Here is an 8,316-nt window from a genome sequence, read left to right as displayed (position 1 = left end):
AAACAGAAACTCAGATAGCATCGGTTATCTAGATGGAAACTGAAAATTCTGGTTTCAAACTGTGCCTGTCTAGACTCAATGTATATTAGTCTTCTGAGCCACTTAACAGCTGCTTCGCTGAGAGAGTGGTAATTAAATAACCACACCAGAAATACAAAGGACCACAAAGACATCGCATGAAACTCGGCAGCTCGGACACACCAGGTCCCCATGTTAGTTACCCCTTGCCATTGCTTCTAACTGGATGCTTGTCCCTGTACAAAGCCAGAGCCTGTAACTACTGTGGAAAACGGGCACAGCTCAGAATAAATGATCCCTGTGATCCGGGTGAGCGTGGTGAGAACATTCGAGGCGCCGACTTGAAACTCTCTGCGTGAAGGACTCCCCACTGTTTCAGCCAGTCTCTGTTCTTCACACTCTGCACCTCCCAGCTGTGCAGCAGTGGCTACCCAGGTCATAACGACCCATTAGCCTTGCCCAGTTCAGGGCCTAATTGTGAAAATGGCTGTGCAACTGGGAGCCCACAACAAAAGAGTGGCTATATATACACATTCTGGGACAGCGGAGATTCTTAGGTACAGGGGCCTGTTACTTGCAACTCTTTTAAACAGCAGGTACAGAAATGCAGGTACTGCTTGTGCAGGATGTGTACCTATATTTGACATGGTTAACAGAGGTGCTCCTGAGAAAGAGTCAGAAACCTTGCTCAGGGTTGTGGTGAAATATAATTTGCACAGTGGCTTTTACCATGTTCCTGTGAGCAGAGCTCTATTTTTAAGCTTGGTTTCACAAAATAAAGAAACTGAGATGTCAGAAAGCGAAGTGGTAAAATGGAGAAGCAGCAGTAAAAGCTAAGTGAGCAACTCTGGAATCATTCATACTTGATTGATTGAAATATTGTGTTAGCAACTATTTAGAAACAACTGTTTCTAAAACACTTAAGTAATAGCCATTAAAACAGTTCTTTTTTTTATAAAAAGCAGTCTGAAAAAGCCAGATGAGCTTTCCTCTAACAATTTTAGTAGTGTATTTTTATCCTTAGGCTACACTGTCCTCAGCTTCTTTCAGCAGCACCCAGGTCAAGCCACCCCTGTCTATCACTGCTCTGGTCTGTGACTTGAAGCATACCAGGGGGAATGGACGTCCCAGGGAGTGCTGGCTCCTCGTGTACATAACCTGCCTTTCCATCTTCAGTCTGCACGTCCACTCAGATTCTGGGAGATTGCAGATACTCACCGAGAGCAGGAAGGAGACCTCAGCACTCCATAGGGGAGTGCAGAGTGATTCCTGAACGCTTGGCAACTGTGCAGTGGTGTGGAAAGACTTAGTATCCTCACAGGCGCTTGGGAAAGAGACATTCCTTAGGGATGCCTCTGACGAAGCTAGTGGAGCATGCTGTAATTCTAGCCCTTGAGACATGAGTAGGAAGCCCCATGAGATGTCTTGATGACTATATTCAATCACAAGAGATATCTTGTAATCGATGTGTTAACTGTGGACTGCAGAAATTGCCAAGCATTCCGCTTCCAGGTGGGGCTGAACCTGATTTCTAAGCCAGATACCTTTCTAAAGCACGTTTCCTCCACTCCCCTAATCCTGGGGTGCTTTGATAAGTAAGGACCAAAACATCTTTATGATTTTGCTCACCCACCTGGCCACAACAGTTTTGCTTCCAGGTTCTCATGGCCGTAATAGTGAGAAAGGGCTGGGGGTTTTTCAGCTGCTCCTGGATCTGCTTCCTCAGAACTCAGGAACCACCTCCCACCCTCCCCACCATTTTTGTGCCATAGGTGTCCAGTGTTGTGGCTCGGGAGTGCATCAGCCGCTGCTTAAGGGCTAATTTCAGTGTCGGTATCTACAGATACATCTAGCTGTATTAGTTGTATCCATTCATATTCTTGGAGCATCAAATATTTGTTGATACAATCGTAAAACATTTCCTGATGGAAGCATCAAACAATTTTAAATCTAGTGTCACATTCAGTCAGGAAATGCTTAGTGCACTTCTGCTGGACGGACTCTGTTCCCCCTATTGTGTTTTCCCTTGACCTCACTGTTACCGGCTCTTGCTCTCAGCCTAAAATTGCATTAATATTTTTGGTCCTCTAGCCCAAGGGGGCCCTCTGAGCCCAATTTCTGTTCTGTTGCTCCCATAGCAGAGTTCTAGACCCCCAGTTCTAGCCCTTGCTGGATGCCTTTGGTTCCTAACTCTCTGAACAGCTTTCCCTTTACTGAATCCACCAAGACTTTGAAATCATCGTCTTGACTGCCCTTGCCTGGGTTAACAAGAAGGCAACAGTTTCTCAGCAAAAAGGATTGCTAGGTGCTAAGAGCTGGGAGCATCCGCTTGGATCCAACATTCAAAAAGAGAAACTTGACTATATCTTTCTACTGGCAGTATCCTTTTTAACTTGCACTCAGCATTTATTTATGCGAGGTTTTTATTTGCAAGAATATTTGTATTGATGGAAATTCTCCGAATGAGTGCTGGGTCTTCCAAAAGTCATGCAAGATTTACCTATCTAATCATTTTGCAATTTTGTTTGATTCTTCTCCTTATCCTTATAAAACTGAATTTTCCATACAGGACATTAACCATTATGAGATGATGTCAATAAAGCACCATGAATATAAGAATAAATTATAGTCAGAGTAAAAAGTCCATGCATAGTGTATCTGACTGGACAATGAACAATAAAAATTTTTTTGAAGGTACATGCAAAAAAATCCATGTTTATCCTCAGAACTAATAGTGAAAAAAAAAAATTTGAAACATCTAAACAGAGCGAAATTTTGCACATTTTAAAACCTGATTATCTTCTATTTCCCTCTTTATGTTTTTATTTAGTATTTCTCTAATGTATTTTTTGGTCATAAAAAAAACAACTGTATTTTGGCATGTATTCTGCTCAGCATGTAAAATCCGACGGATGTACCTGCAAATAGATTTAGTTCTTAAAGGGAAGCTGCTTGCTAAATATTTCTTAGAGGGGTAACTTTTAAACACTGGAACACAGAGATGATTTCTGAAACAAAGGTAGCCCCTCAAAAGTGAGAGAATTTATAGCTTTAGAAATAACCCTCAGTGTACAAATATATACATATATATACACACACACTCTTTCTTTCTTTCCTTTTGTACCTTAGATAACATTGTCCATGAAGGATTCTCCCATGGGAAAAACTTCAACTCTAAAAAATGCCACAGATATCAAGCCATTTCAACCAGATGCTCTCACCCCTGATCGCCATCCCTTTTTCTCAGATCTCCACACAGGGAGAGTCTCGGCCACCCTCCTTAGCCTGTGGCACAGCAGTAATTGAAATACTGTGGCCAGATGGTTTTGTTTTCTGGGAGGTGAGGATAGCATGACATTGCCCAGAAGGAGCATGTAATTTGCTTATAGGACATCACTTTTTTTTTTTTTTTTTTTTTTTTTTTTTTTTAAAGCAAAAGAAAACACCAGCGTGTAGATACAGCAATTTTTTGGCAGTCTGTATATTAGAAAAATAATGTCTTTTCACCTTCAAAAGATTATCCTCATCCTGAAAATCTCACAATAAAAATGGAGATAAGGGAAGGTAAAGGCATAAAAAAAAGGCAGATGAAAATGGAAATGGAAAAGGGCACTTACTTATAACAAATCCACATTGTTCTTGTTTATTAATAATTGGAAATAAAAAACGAAACTCTGGAATATCTAACAAAGGACATGATAGAGCAAACACATTCAGGGAGGGGTTTTCATCTTTTGGGAGAACAAGCCCCTGTGAAGTGTGGCAGACCATAGCTTAGGGAACAAGCAAGGATGGAGTAAGCCTGAATAAAAAGAGACTCAGAAAACAAAAGGACAAGACAACTGGGAAAAGCAGGAGAAAGAGACATTAATATGCAAGGAAGATTGAGCTCTAATGGGCCTCCAGAGTGAAGAGTAAGAACTTCAGAGACAGGGAAAAGCAGTAAAGAAATGGTAGATATTCAGAGAATATGAAGGAAAAAAGTTGAAAATCCCTGCATGGGTGAGCAAGGTCTCCTGACCGAAATCAAACATAAAAAGGAATCTTAAGGGAAGTAGGAGCAGGACAGGAACCCAGGAGGAATACAGACACACTCTGAGCACATAGGGAAAGCCACAGTCCATCTGGGGTTGAATATGATGAGGAATGTGAAGGGCAGTGCAAAAGCTTCTACAGGTACACTGCAGCAAAAGGAAAACCATAGAAAATGTGGGACCACTGCTGAAAGGTGGGAGGATACCTGGTGACAAAGGACATGGAGAATACTGATGCACTCAGTGCCTATCTTCAGCAGAGGAGGATGATGCTCGGGAACACTGAACTGAACTGGACACAGACCATTGGATCTGACTGGATGCACACAAGGGCTCAGGGAACTGCCTGACATCATCATGAGGCCATTTCTGATTGTCTTTGAAAGGTAAGGCAGAACAAGGGACATTCCTGAGGACTAGGAGAAAGGAAATGTCCCTCCTGTTTTCCAGAAGAGGAAGAAGCTATAGTCAGGGAACCACAGGCTTATTAACCTCACCTCAGTCCCTGGGGAGGTATGGATCAACTAATCCTAGAAACAATTTCTAAATGTATGAAGAACAAAAAGGTGATTGGGAGTAGTCAACGTGGATTTATGCAGGGGGAATCACACTTAACCAACCTGATAGCCCCCTGTGACCTTTGCTGAACAAGAGGTGATATCTGGATGTCTTGAATATGGATTTTAGCAAGGCTTTCAACACCGTCTTCCATCATAAGACCATAGACAAGCTGACAAGGAATGAACTAGGTAAGGGTATGGTAACAGAAAGTTGGGTGAACAGCCAGGCTCCAAGCCTTGTGATCAGTGGCAAGAAGTCCAGCTGGAGTCCAGTCACTTGGAGTGCACCAGGGGTCAATAGTGGGGCCAATGCTGTTTGACATCCCCATGAATGACAGGGTGCACCTTCAGAAAGTTTCCACATGATAGAGAACTGGGAGGAATGGCTGATGTCCACGTGGGTGGACTGCCATTCAGAGGGATTTTGATAGCCTGGAGAAGCGGTCTAACAAGAACCACACGTAGTTCAATACAGGGAAATGCCAAGTCCTACATCTGGGGAGGAACAATCCCAGGCACCAGTGTACACCGAGGGCCAACTCTCTGGACAGCAGATTTGCAGAGGAGTGTCCAGAGGTACTGGTGGACACAAAGCTGACCACAAGCAGAAATGTGCCCTTGCGACAAAGAAGGCAGAGAGCATCCTGGTTTGAATTAGTACATGGTTGCCACTACAGGAGAGGACATAGTGAAGCAAGTCCAGCTTAGGGTGACAAAGATGACAGAGGGACTGGAACATCCCCCATAGGAAGGCAGGCTGAGAGAGTTAGGATTCTTCAACCTGGAGAAGAGAAGGCTCCGGAGTGTGTACAAATACCTGGCTGAGGAGGAGTGAATAAGATGGGGACAGACTCCAAATTGGGCAAACTGCTGGAGTTGACCCTGATTGAGTAGCAGGTTGGAATAGGTGACTTTCAGGGGCCTCTTCCAAACTCAACTATTCTGTAGCTCTGTGAAGTTATTTACTTTGATTTTCTAAATCTAATTTTTCTTTAAGTATTTCACAGTTTAATGCTGACTGCAGAAGCATAACTGCTTTCAACAGCAGTTCTTGGGAGGAGGTTTATAGGTTGGTGTAGACTTGGACCAGTTTCTCAAGAAAAATACCATGTAACTGAAACATTTGCATGGATATTACAATACTGTCTGAGAATATTATTTTTTTTAAAAAGCGCCTTCATATTCTCTTACAAAAAGATTTCTGAAGATCAAATGTAATGAAGCCTCATTCCTCACAGATTTGTACTTCGAGGACTTTCTGCAAGCTGTAGGTTTAATTTTTTCCATTCTTGGGCATTTGTAAGAGCTCTGGTGTCTTATTTTTCTGTGTTTGATTTTTTTAGACAATCTACCAGACAAGAAACAGCCTGTGCCACAGCTAGCCTAGAGCTGCAATTGTTAGACCTCAGGGGCCACTTTACATATGCTGATTAGATAGCTTGTTACTGCCAAATAAAAAGAATACTGGCAGAGTTGTGCGATAAGCTGGGTCTCTCTCCCCCCGCAACTAGATAGGCTTCTCCTCAATATTTACAAGTGCTCTAAAACGTGAATAAAGTTCTGAAATCATTTAGGCAGGGAGACTAACAGGCAGAGAGCAATCGCATACATTTCTATATATGAAATCCAACTAATGAATGCATACTTTTTTTTTTATAATCTAAACAAAAGAGAATTAAACAAGAGGAAGCTGCAAGATAAAACATTTGTATAACAACAAACATTTATTTGATTTTATTCAAAGAAAAGGAACAAAAAAGGTATTTTAATAAAAGGTTACTTACACATATCCAACATCCTGTTTGGCCTTGGAGGCAGACTCCTTTGCTCCCCCACTAAGGTTAATATATCTGCTTAAATTACCCATGTGACAGGGTTTGACTAGAGCAGTTACTCAGGTCAAAGCTCTTACTGACTTTCCTCCACCACACTCCCAAAGAATCTCCTGAAAGTATATCTGAGCCTCCTACTTTAAACCAGATGTGGACCTGAGTTTGGGTGCTGCAGCTTTTTACCTGAAACCCCCCACGAGAAAGAAGTTCTTTCTCCCCATACAACAAAGCCAGCAGGACAGAATGCTGTCCCAGAGAGGATGGCAGAAAGAAGTATCTTTGCTAAAACAAAGTTTTTTATGCCAGCTTGGTATTTTTCCGCATAATGTTGTTTGAGGACTGCTCCTTCATTGGTATGGTTTGCTGAAGTATAGGAGTCAGTAGCAAGTTAAATAATCTTTATTTATTTTATTTATGAAGAAGCCTCGCAAAGTTTGTTTGCATGGAGACATTGACCCTAGCTATTGCAAAATAAGCAGCCTTTCAACATAATCTCACAGGCAAACACCTTCTAGGACAAAGAATAAGCTTAACTGCTTCAGCTCAATACTTCTTCAAAACTAGAAAAAGTCTAATGAACTGTGCTTATTTGCTCAACTGACTAATAAAGACAGGCCCTCAATCTCCCTAAATTCACTGTATTTTAGTGCAGGTTAATGTTTTGCACAGGCTGTTTCTGCCCTGGAAGAGAGATGCAATCCAACCCAACCAGGTAAGGGTTATATCGGCTGTACTCTTAATAATTCATATGTATCAGCTCATAATTCTCTGGGTAGACTATCCTTGTGATACTGCCAACATTGAGCATGACAAATCAAATCATGGCTAAAAAAATATACAGAAAGCTCACTAAGGCAATCTTAAGTCAATATAAGTGTGATTGTTAGACTCTAACTGCAGGAACAAATAGAAAAATGAAAAACTGACTGCCACTTTCAGTTACAAATGAGATATGGGAACAATCTCTGATAGGGGAATTTGAAAATTAAGGTAACTTGTTTTCCTTTAAAATTTAAGGAAGTTTTACCAAGACAACACTGAAGCTAGTGTAAAGGTACATTGCTGGCCACCATGATTTATGTGGGAATTAACATTAAGCAAGAATTAACAGACCACACAGGCAGTGCTGGCTCTAGGATGGACTGATGCCTTACCTGTTCTTACCTTTTCCATTTTAAATTGTGCTTTTAATTTAGATTTAGTCAGTTTCTTGCCACACCATACAAGATCCTAGCTTTACTCACAGTAAGTTGCCTTTAAATCTCTACATCCTACCTTCTCCTGCACAATTAGAGCTATCTTGAAACTTAATTCTTCTACAGCTTCAAATCATTATGGTGACTAGAGTGTTTTAAAAAAACCATGACTGAGTTCTTAAGCAGAATTTAAAAATGCTTTTTCATCTGCATTAATAATTGAAAGCTGTGGAAGAAAATAATCTATTAGCGAGCATGCATACACTGCAAAATTCAGTTTATGCAAAGTTCAGCTTGTGTTACTGGTCAAGAGTCCTGAGGAAAGCATGTACCTTCTCATGTGCAAGTAACTGTAATCTCTTATGTATGGCTGTGCTTCTTTCAGAGTAGAAATTCCCCGCATCTGGCAAACGCAGTATGCTGCCAAAGGCCCTCAAGTAATTTTGTCTTTGGGCAGCACACCCCAGATTAATGGAGTTAAATTTAAAACAGTTAATGCAATGTGTGTTTGCCTATTACACAATAAGCAGAAGAGGCAATTTTGACGTTTCTGACCCCAGATCCAAAACGCCAGTGTAAACGGTAAAAGCTGAACAGAAGCACTGGGAAGATTCTTCATACGAATCCCCTCAAATTGCTATCCACCAGGAAACTCTCCATGAGCCAGCAATGTGCC

The sequence above is a fragment of the Calidris pugnax genome, unplaced genomic scaffold (assembly GCF_001431845.1).
Source record: "Calidris pugnax isolate Ruff unplaced genomic scaffold, ASM143184v1 scaffold262, whole genome shotgun sequence".
Classification (NCBI taxonomy): domain Eukaryota; kingdom Metazoa; phylum Chordata; class Aves; order Charadriiformes; family Scolopacidae; genus Calidris; species Calidris pugnax.
This window is presented reverse-complemented; position numbering follows the sequence as displayed.